The sequence below is a fragment of the Apis florea genome, unplaced genomic scaffold, assembly GCF_048593485.1.
Source record: "Apis florea isolate Af1SG1 unplaced genomic scaffold, ASM4859348v1 contig_3158_pilon, whole genome shotgun sequence".
Lineage (NCBI taxonomy): Eukaryota > Metazoa > Arthropoda > Insecta > Hymenoptera > Apidae > Apis > Apis florea.
The window spans coordinates 3,023,695-3,035,822 of NW_028256713.1; the positions used below are offsets into that span (position 1 = coordinate 3,023,695).

The 12,128-nt window shown below is 36.7% G+C and overlaps 1 protein-coding gene across 1 annotated transcript in view; it reads left to right on the forward strand.

The window, feature by feature from the left end:
- fax (failed axon connections) overlaps positions 1 to 12,128 on the forward strand; it is a 31,924-nt gene that overhangs the window by 15,031 nt on the left and 4,765 nt on the right. The window lies entirely within an intron of this gene.

The following is a 12,128-nucleotide window of genomic DNA, read 5'->3' on the forward strand; positions in this document are numbered from 1 at the left end:
ATTGTGTATAATTGTGTGATTATTATCTACGTATAATTTTGTAGTAGATCAATGTAATTGGTTGTTGATTATTTTTTCGTTTGCATTTTTTCGTAGTGGCTTTTTAATGGTCTTTTTTTTAATCTTACTTACTTCTTACTTCTTACTTTTTACTTTTCTTCGTTTTGCAAATTCTGTTCGTGTAAATTTTTTCTATTGAGTACACGAACGAAAATATTCTATATTTCTTAATTTGCAAAGCTTTTCAAATATTCTCCTTTTCAAATATCACGTATGTATAATATTGAGACTTTTATACTCGATTGAATATGGAAATTGATTGTAGGTTTAATCTTATACAAATAAATTCAACAGGATTCACAGCAAGGGGAATCAAATATCGATATACAAACGACAAATTGTACAGATAGTGTTTGCAGAGCACTTTGCGAGTTCCTTATCATTTTCTTTTAAACTCTTGAATACATAATTTTCAGAAAAAAATAATAAATCGAAATAGTAAGAGATAGAAAATGAAAATTTATGGAGATATCCCATAAATATATGATTTATAGAAAATTCATTCGTTCATATGTATCCATTTAGTAGTAACGATAATAAATGGTGTCTACATGTCATGTATTTATAGTCCATCTTTTTTCGAATTTATTTCTTCCATTTCGGATTAGCTGTGGCAAATATCACATATATCTCGCGCTTAAAGGTTTTTAATTTTTTTTTTTTAATATGCGACGCGAAGTAATATGAAAATAATACAGTCATCGTTGAAAAGAAATTTCTAGGAAAGTTTTTAAGCTTTTGTAATGGACCCACAGGAAATCCTGACGTGTGTCCGTTCAAGATGCCACTAGAACTCGGTGTACACAAGATAAGAGAGATGAGAAAGGTCGTTTTTAATTTCCGATGACGCAACTCGTTTAAATAGCGTGTTCGCACATATTTGTTCTCCCTTATCGTAAAACTGCTTGTTGCGTTTATGTATACCGGGTGATCCATGAAATTGGGACAAATCGTATCTCCTTATTTAATTAGAAGCGATTAGAAACATACAAGTATAGAATTAAAATTAATTAATTAACAGATAAAATAAATAGTTTCGAAAATGTTTTTAGAGTTATTTTCTTTTTGATGATCGTATATCTTTATTTTATTTATCTTCTTTTTATTTGGATTTTTGTATTTTAGAATACAAAATAGATTTCGAAATTTTTATTCAATTGAAAAAAATCTCGCGTATGGTATATTTTAAAATTAATCGATGTTATCTATTTGATATTTTTATTAAGAAGAGAAAAGTAGGGGGAGGGGGGCAAAGATTCAGGTTAATCTTTCTTTAAAAAATTTTTTTTATTCTCAATGATCTCGTCACGAGACACCCTATATTTCATCGTAGACGAGGCGTGTTGAGACACACGAGGGAGATATCGAGTTTGTGGTCAAATAGGTTCCGGGCATGCATCTCGGTGGTTTCTATCGCGGCAGAAATAAAGTCCCCAGAACGAATGCGGGGGCAGTGGCTTCTTAAAATAGCGCAGAGACCTCTGGAGTTGTCGATTGCGCGTATCTCTCGTATACGTATACGAAGGAAATAATAAAGAGACAAGTTATTATTTGTCAAAGGAAATCGAAAAATTTTCAAATTTTTTTTTTTACTTTTTTAATAAATATAATCTCCAATTAAGATTTATATTATTTAATTCCTGATTTAATTCCTTTCTCATTAATTCCTCGAACGAGGTTTTGTGAAATATTTATTTCTTTGAACAAAACAAAAAAACTAAATTCTAGAAAATAAACAAATAAATAAATCATGTGATTACAAACGTATTAAAAAATTAGATAAGATGCAACATATGTGATAACGGTAAAAGTATGTTGATTTATATTTAGGTTGGTTAATCGAGGTTAGATGTAGAGAAAGTTTTTTAAGATATTTTCAGAAAAGAAAGAGCGATAAAAGGAAAGGAGATGAATAGATAATAGTAGAAAATTGAGAGAAAACTGAATAGAAAGAAGAAAAAAAAAAATAATGGTTTTATTCTTGGATTAGTGAACGACCAATAACTCGTCCATTTCTTTTTTTTTTCTTTTTCTTTCAATGAGTGATTCCATATTGTCGGATAATTCAAGCCATCGTGGCGATACTTGTTTCGGGAATTTAAGGTCGTTTAACCTTTGACTTTCATAGTGACACCGGAATCGCTTGAAGGGCATTCGTGGAATTTCGAGCATCTACGAAGCACACAATTCTACTTATCTTCGACTTCACTTAGTTGTCCATATCCATAGTTGGCGATGAGAATTATTAAAAGAGGAGATATTAAAAATATCCGTTTCAATAATAAATTATTCGTATATAGTGAATAAAAAATAATACTTGTATCTTCTAATATTTTTGTATAATTATGTTTTTTTTTTTGTGTTTAAACATATGATAATTATTAGAACAACGATTTACTATGATAACGCTTGCCCGGTATAATTTTATCTTTGATCAAAGCTGTTATTGTCGTTTTACCAAGCATTTTTCCTGTTTTCCTGTATGTTATAATCGATAAGTTATTTATACAAGGTTCTTTACCTCTTGTTGTTTATCTATAAGTATAACGAAAGAGATTTTATAAAAGATTTAATAAAAAATTCTTTTAAAAAATCGTCAAACAACGTCAAGAATGATTTTAATGATTTTAACTGTATTTATAATCTAAAACAAAAATCTCATGGAATCAAGTATACGAATATATAACGCAATAGCAGGAAAAGTAGATCAACACGACTAACTCTTAGAAACTCAAAAACTTAAAAAAGAAAAAAATTTTTCTTATAATCCTATCTGCCCATCCTCCCAATTTAAAAATATATACAATATCATTGCATTCGTTCCGTGATTCTCAGATTTAAATCTTTATTCGATCCTGTTCAAGAATTCTTCTTCATCGAATCTATCTTAATCGCGATTTAAGGATCGATCTATTTCTTCGTTCTATCTCGAACAATCGACACGTATGTTTGTTTAATGAAATTAAACATAACTCGACTCTGGAAGTACCCTTATGTATCGCAGCTGCTATAATCGGACCCCGCCCATAATTAAATTAGCTTTTAATTGGATTACAATGCGACTATACACGGGGCCCACGTTTCCGCATGATGCATGGGCCTTCGTAGACGATCCTTCGTTAATAAAACCTTCGTCCCATGAATACTTGGTTGCTCGTAATTCTTCTTCTTCTCTCCTAATTACGTTATTTATTTTTAACAAGTCGTACAATGTATACGTTTGATGCATGTATTTAAATCTATTAAATGTTTTTGGTGACTTTGTACAAAATTTTTTTCGATGCTCGTCTTTTTTTTTTGATAATATGATATTTGATAGTGATTATGAAAAAATTGTATAGATTAATGCATTTATTTTTTTTTTTTTTTTTACTATTTTTATTTATTTTCCTTTCGATTGTAAATATTTATATCTATACGATAGAAATAGATATCACGCTTATGCAATTGAATTATAACATATTTTAATGTCATCGTAATGCCAAATATAAATAATGGGTAACGATGCGAAATGTAGACGCCATTTATGTAAATGTGACGAACAACATGCAATGGATTAACCTTTGATTCAATCGTATATTCTAAGCTTACGTTTGTATTGAATATCGTTGAATATCGTTACGGCGAACAACACACAAATTATCTTTTCTTCGTTAAACAAAGATCGGTTCAAAAATTTATATTTCGACATCATCTTTTTTCTTTGGTATATAAAAAATGTTCTCAAATATAAAATTATTTTTTTCACGAAATTTTAAATATAATTAATTTCTCCATTCTCCGTAATTCTCCGTAAAAACAAATTCCGCTAGACAGATAGTCCAAGTACTTTTCCTAGTACGAACTCCGCTTTCTTATTCTTTTCTAGTTAGAACGAAGACCTAGGGCGATTAAGTTCAATGTAGTGGCAACAGAAACATCGTATGCCGGCATACCACCGCAATGTACCCAATTTATCCCCTTTGCCGCGGGTCTTAATTAATTAATCTTCCAATTGAACCTCATTACTGCTTATCTTATCGCGTTGGAACGCTCGAAAGACTGCACGCGGGCAAACGCTTTGCTCTCCGTGGCATTCCTCCACCGCGAGAAATTCGTTTCGTCTCGTGGGTTCATTGCACCGTATTTCAACAGAGAATGAAGAAGAATGAAGAGGAGTGGACATCGCGATGCGTGAATTAGAATTGTCCGAATGCTTGGAATATTCAAGCAGACGGTAGAATTTCATTTATTGGGATTAAATTTGAATTGGTAACCAATTAAGTGAATTCTTAGGCCGAGTATGAATGCCTATCGTTCGACGCCAAAAAATATTCAACATTAAAAAATAAATGAAGAAACGAGGGGGGGAAATGTTTTCGTGCCGTGTCTCGAGAATCCATTCAAACGTCTTCCTTCACGTAAATCTTCATTCACGTATCTAACTGTGTCTGAAAAACAGAAGAAAAGATTGTTCGTGTTCTCTTTCGTTCTTGCGGCAACCTTTATCGAAGATGCTGTAATCGCGCCAACTGTATGATGGCGTGACAGTCCTTCTCGAACGAGAAGAGACGCTTCCTTTGGTTCTGTTCCATTGTCCATATATCAAGGAAAAATTATCTCGAATGTTTCGTAAGACATCTCACACGCGGCAATGAAGGAAGTTCATTGTTGGATGGCCGACGATCCATCGGAACGCGGCCACATAGAAGTATAGCGACTTCTGTAGATATAATTCTGTATACGATGAGAAACTGAGGATCGTTATCTGTTTGATAGATTGAAATTTTTCTTTCTACTCGACAGGGGAAAAGAATCGTAAAGTTAAATTGAATTGCGCAACGAGATATTTATCCCAAGCGAATAAGTGAATATAAAGTAAATATAAATAGAAAAATTAAAAAAGGAAAGGAAAAAAATTATAAAATCAGTAATTCATTCGTTCAATAAATTAAAATCGATCGTACAACATAATTGTTACGCATTCACAATTTCTAAGTTGCGCGGTGAAATCTCATGTACAAGCGTGTCCGTTTCGCACGATGCCAAAGAGGCGGTAGCCCGTGTAACGACAGCGCTGTTGCACGTTGACGCGGAAACGCGGGGAACAAGGTGAACTATCTGGACACACACGTGTTGAACTGCTGGCCGACATGTGCGGCATCGAGTGTCGATCGTTGAGGTAGGCCGGCCACCGACCTCTCTACCGAGTTTTAGACTCGATTCGCTTCGTTCTCTCGATCGGTGTCCCGCCACGTACGATTGGAATTTTTTTTTTTTTTTTTTTTAATTGTCTATGGCTCTGTTCCAAACGCGTAATCAAAAATGGATCGATCGAAATGAGCGAAAAGCGGTCTATTTCCGCGCTTTGACGAGACATGTTAAAGTAATTGAAAAACATGAAATTTCTTTTATTTATCTTTTTATTATTATTTTATATATTCAAAATTGTCCTTGAATTTTGAAATTCGTGTCGAGATTGAAAGAGTTTAATACAATTAAATATTTATCTTCGTATTTTAAGTTCGAAGGAAACAATGCTCTTCGCTTTCACGGATAAATTACTGCATGATAATTAGAGATTGTCGCATTCGTATATACTAATATGGTGGTCGTGAAACATCGGTTTAATCGATATGCACGATTGTTAGACTTATTTGGGTGGATGTAACATAACACAGAACGTGGAAGTTTAGTATTCAGGTTTGCAAGTGTGCGGTATGGTGAATGTTAATTGCAGGCCTGCCATTCATGCAATCTTTTTAAAGGATTCTCATAATTTCCTACTTCCACCGGTCAAAAGTGTTTATCGTTCGTTAAGTAGGCGTTTCAGAATGAATGTAGCCGGGATTATCATTATTATACACGTTTGTGCTATGAAGAAATCGTTGTTCACCATAATTAACGCTGCAATCTTCCGATGGTAAAAACATCCTTAACCCTTTTAATTTTTAAACTACGGTTAATATGGGTCGAGTGAAAAATTGTACAAGAACAGAAATTGAATACGTGTTAAGCGGTTAAAAATAACAACTTTGTTATTACTTTAATTCATATTCAACAAATTTTATTATATATATTATACGATTAATACAAACGTTAAGAATACAATTCGCATTTAATTAATCGACTCTTGAACAAAATGAATCCAATCTTTCCAATGATCTCGAACAACTCTCTTCTCTTGTTACGAATACGACACAGCAATACAAGAAGTATCAAATATAGCTCTGGCGAGCACGTACCGTGCACGCTATCCGTTAAAATCTAATTGTATGATTATGGATCGGAATTTCGTGGCAGGAGGCAGACAACGAGGAGATTAGACGGTGTGCAGCGAATGCAATCTTCTTATGCTGTAATTTCTGCTCATACTCTTTTCAGATTCGTTGTAAGCGATTCAGACTTCTACCGCATCCCACATTGGAGCACGTATTACTTACGTAGGATTTCTTCTTCTGACAATCCGTTAGGAGGGATAATTGGCGCATACTAAATACATACAGCCTCGAGATTCATGGTCCTTCCCTATTTAAAATCTTCTAATAAAATTACACCGAGTATTTCACCAATTTCCAAAACAACGATACATTTATCTTTCAAGTGGAAATATTTCGTAATTATTTCGCGTAGAACGATTACATTCAATTAAAAATTAATGTTATAACGATTTAAAACAGATTTGCCGTTAAAAATTTCTACGTGTAGAAAATATATGAACGACACGTGTTACACAAATTATTACGCGTATATAAAAATATCTATAAAAAAGAGAGAGAAAAAAGAGCCATCTCATAAGACGCATAATCTTCGCGTCCGCTTGTCAGAGAACCGTCGTCAACGAGCTTTTTCTTCTCTAATCCCTCCTCATCCTCCTGTATCGTTTTCAGCCGCCTAATCCCGCCAAGTTAATCGTCGGTGAAGACCACGAACAGAATATAAGGGGCCACTCGTTTTACAGCTTCTGAGCATCGCGGCAGGGCGCCCATTAGGAATATTTATGGGGTACCACGATTCTGTCGCGTCCAGAAGAGCTCTCTGTTTCTCCTTTAATACTCCACGCTCTATCTTTCTCTCTTTTCTGCCTAACCGTGGATGTAATCGAGCGATGGGGTCATTTGTTAACGGTTAGATAGGCGGCCAACCTGGTGTGTACGAGTTAGACACGAGAATGGGGACCACTTTTCAGTCCTCTCCATTATGGAGGTGTACCCCGCCAGTCTCGAAAGGTTGAAGCGCATCAAAGTGACTAGGCTACGGCCATTTTACGCAACAAATTGCTCATTGTTCTCGAGATACGCAGAAAAGAAAAAAAAGAAGGAGAGAAGAAATGTTGGGGGAATCTCTTTCTACTCTTCTCTTATTCTAGAGTATTTTCCGCGAGAGCATGGTCGTCGACAGGACCATTGTCAGATACGCCGTGTAATTTCGCGTTTCCTCTTTTCTTTCGAAGCTATAGCCATATAGCCTCGTGAAACGTGGATGCCTTAACGAGGGGTACCAATCTCTTGGACTGAATCGTCCGAGTTTATATGTGTGTCAATTTTCGTGTATTTCGTGTATACGTTTTGTGTATACGTATGGAAAAGACAAATTTTTTACCATATCTTTAGAGAATTAGAAATGCAAGGGATTGGAAACAAACGTGTGTTTTTTGAATTTTATATGACAAAATTTTCTTCTATGATTTCTGTGTGTAATTTTTTTCGATATCCTTTACAAACGAAGCGTTTTACTTTATTAAACGAAAGAATTTTTTAAAAACCTCGTATTCCAAGTTTTCGAATTATCGATAAAAAGGAACTATTTTTTATTCTTTTCTTATTCGTCAAAGTATATATTCTCCATATTATTACGTAGTTATAAATTACAGAGAAGCGGTTTGCAAACTTAGTTTACAACGGTAAACTCGTGTGCGATGAATATTACATTTACTCCCCTGTGAGTCATACCTGATTCGTTTGTCTATAACATCCCCTCAAATCATTAAGCGCGCAGATAGAAGCGACTGTAATACGGATAAGAAGAAATTTCATTCAGGAAAATCGTCTGACTCATGGAACGATCACCAAGCAATTCCACGGATAGCTGGTGGTAGTTTTCTGTGCCAGCCATCTCCACGATTAAAATGGGTCTGGGTTTAGGAAGTTGTATGTACATTAAAGACACTGTTGGGCATGGACGTGCCAAGTGGCGGGTTCGTTGGACTTGGCAGTCACGGCTGCGTTTGCTTTCGTTTTCGGCCGATCGGTTCTTCTCGGCCGACTTTACGACATAGCCAGCCTTGTGCAGTGAAACTATTTACAAGTGCCGTAACCATTCACCTCTCGCCGGTATTTTCATCGAGTCGACGTGTTCCGTCATTGATAGCCGACCACATTTTTGCACGACGCGTCACACGTTTAGGCGCTCTTTCCTCTCGAGAAATAATAGAAATTTTCCTTTTCCCTTTTTATTTTTCATCCTAATTTTCTACTCATTTTTTAATATCCTAATGTATTGTAATTGTACCGGGGGGAAAAGTATGATTTTTAATTGATTCTTTGAAATGAATATTAAATAGATAATGATGGAAGAAGTTATTCAAGAAATCGTAGGTAGTTGGATTATTTTCTGCATATTTGAATACAATTGAAGATTAAAAAATTGATTTAACGTAGATAAAGATACAGTTATTCATATGATGTTAAGTATATTTGCATTTCATTTGTATGCTCCATGTGTTAGAAAACATATGGTCATGTTGTGAAACACGTCGCTTTCCTCTCTTTTACATGGTAAAGAATAGCGACACAGTGTTGGTAATACATATCGCCGTAGATACAGTTGATGATGGAGTTGGCTTATTTCGAGATATATCGTCGTATTATTAGACTTAAGTTCGACGTTTGATGAGAAGAAGTCACGATGAGTCGGGATTTTAGCTCGATGTTCCTGTTTTACACACACACATGCGGCACACATGTGATAATTCATAGTTGATGGATTTGGAGTATATGTTACGAAATTTTAATCAGACTGCTCTCATATATATATATATATATATATTTTAAGTGTTGTACATTTAAAGGATATTAATTAAGCTGAAATTAATTATTTATTAATTGTTTGGAAGATGAAAGAGAAGAGCAATTTATTGCGTTTATTTTTTTGATATCCATAACAATGGATACACGCTAAATAGAAAGGGGAAGAGGGAGAGAAAGAGAGAGGTGGTCCTATTGGTCCTTGGTGTAGGGCTGTGGCTAAACTTCACTGTTAGCTGGCGCTGGAGCAGTCAGCAACCAGTAGCAGCTAGCAGCATCCCGCACGATCAATACGCAGCGCAAGCTGCGAGCCACAACTACGTGAAAATACGGCAACGACTACCATGATCGTCACCGACGAAGACGATGACACGACTACTACGTCCATGACGAGGACTGCCTACGTACGATACCACGACATAACGGCTCGAAGCCTGAGGGAGGGAGGAGGAGGAGGAGGAGGAAAGGGAGGAGGACGTTGCCAGGCGACGGAAGCTGCCTACCGCCAGAGTTCATCGTCCTCCGGCATGCTTCTTCTCCCTTCCACCCACCTATTCACCCTGCGTTTATCCTTCTTCTCCGCTCCCTCCGCGCCACTCGACTTTGTCTTCTCCTCGCTCTTTCTCGTTTTTCATGCTCCCTCTCTCTTTTTTCCCTCTCTAACCCCACGCATTCCCCCTCCTCGATGCCTCGCCGTTGTACCACTCCCTGATTCCCTCTCTGACTTTTCTCTTTTACATTCTCATTCCTCTTTTCGTCTCATCTCTTTTTTCTTTCTACGTATGGCCCTTTTTCTTCGGGTTTTGTATTTTCTCCAGTTGCTTCTCGCTTCGGTCAGTGTTTTTTTCTCTACTGCGATTTTCTTCGCACCGTTTCTGCGGCTTTATCGAAGTACTAGTAACCCTTTCTTAAGGATCTTCTTATTCGAAGAAAATTACTCTCCTTGATTTTTACTCTTTCTTTGATTCGCTTTTCGCTCTCTCTTTCGTTCCCTCCCTCGCTCTCGTCTTACGCATTCATTTTTCTTTTTCGCGTCAATTTGTTTTCCCTCTTCAACCCTAGTTCTTTTCGATGCGCACGAATGCGCATGCGCGGTTGACTCGTGTATATCGCATCCGATTCGACTAAAATCACGAACAACGAAGACACAACTGTCTCGCCTAATTTGTACTCCATCTATCTTCCTTCTCTGTTCGATTTTTCATCTCTCGAAATTGATATATACCTTTTTTCTGCGATACTCCACCGGTAAGTTTTTTTTTTCTCTTTCTCCTTGAATTATTCCCTTATTCGAACGTACGTATAGCCGTTTTTAACGATCGTCCTCAATTACCAGTGCACCACGATCATCGCGCCATCTGCAAAACCGTAAACTCGCAAATTAATCAGTACCGACCGCGTTCATCGATTTTATACTAGAGGATATTTAATTCCACTACAGCATATCGGATTTTCGCTCTTTCTGCTTAAGTCGTTCTACTCGTTCGTTCGAATACGGCTTCAGCACCCATCGTGTCCTTTTTTTTTCCCCCTCCCCCCCATTTTCTGTCAGTGTTTGTTTGAAATATATCTCACGAGTTCAATGTCCAGCGCGAAGGTTCGTTTCCAATAATATTTCAGAGTATATACCAAGCATCTTCTCCATACTCCTTTATCTTTCCTGCTACCATTGCACATGTGTATCGTTTCTTCTTTTTTTGCCCTCCCTTTTTTAAGCTTCTCTTTTTTTTCGATTTACTCTTCCCCTCGATTGTTTGCCCCCCCCCTCTCTCTCTCTCCTCCTTTGCGTTTCCCTAGACTCTTCTCCCTGAAATTCGCATTGGCATACATCCTCTACCACCTCTTCGTTTCCCTCTCGTGCTAACCTCCTTCCTCTCATCACTCTTCTTCCTCTTCGTCCATCTCCCACCCACCCCTTCGTGCCACCCGTTCGTACTCGCCATTATCACAATCGCGCTCGCATTGCAAAACAACCTCCGTTGCACCTCCGTTGACGTGGTCGTCGTCATCATCGTCTTCGTCGTCGTAAATGTCGACGTCGTTTCCATCATCGCTATTATCACTCGCATACAAAGATGCGCTTGTCGAGGCTGTGCATTGCAGTCTTTGCAGGGCCTGTCCTCAAATCGTTCTCCCTCCCGCAAGCCAAGAGATCTTCCTATTCGACTTACTTTCGTTTATTTTCGATGACAGCGCAGCTGCACGCTGCACTCGATGATTGCCGACGATGATGAGCTCTTTCCGAAGAGATATTCCCACGTATATATCGCGACGTTGTTCCCCTTTTCGTGGGACCGGACTCGATGCTCCGGTCTCTTCGTGCGTTATTGTACGGTTAATTCAGGTGATTTCTATAGACGCGAGCGCGCACGGCTTGTTCCACTTGTCGATCCTTAATTGACGTAAGGAACGTTTTCTCGGACATTTCTTTATCTTACTTACTCCTTGCCTCTTTGAGAATAAATCCTTGAAAATGGATGCCCGTGCCGGGTTTTATGAAATCGAGGATGTATACATTTTTAGACACAGAATATGATTTATTAAACGCAGAATTATCTCTGTGTTGTATATATCTCAAAGAATTTGTAATAAAGCATGTATTTATGTATATGTTACGTCATTTATCATTTCGTATTAATTTTCTTAAAGAAAGTCGAAAATCAAGAAATTCTAGGTCACCATTCATTTACAATAAAATGCTCTAACAGATGGCCAGCAAGTAACTAGAAAGTTTCTTATATACTTCGGGTGAAATCTTGGCAATATAGATGTTATTCTCATTGACAATGTTTTAAATCGTAAGTTTCAAGAAAGTGGACCATATCCGTATTAATTTTCTCTTCGGTCGATTATTATGTTGTTATATCTAACGAAACGATTATATACAAATGAGATTTTAAACACTTTATTGGCAAAAAGAATTTTATCAAACTTCATCGAAAATAACGAACACACCATCGCAGAACGATACGCATGAAATCTTCCTCAGATGTTATATTGCGGCTATCAATATTGCTTTGCAATATGATCCACCTGTAAAGGACACCAGATATCTTATTGACT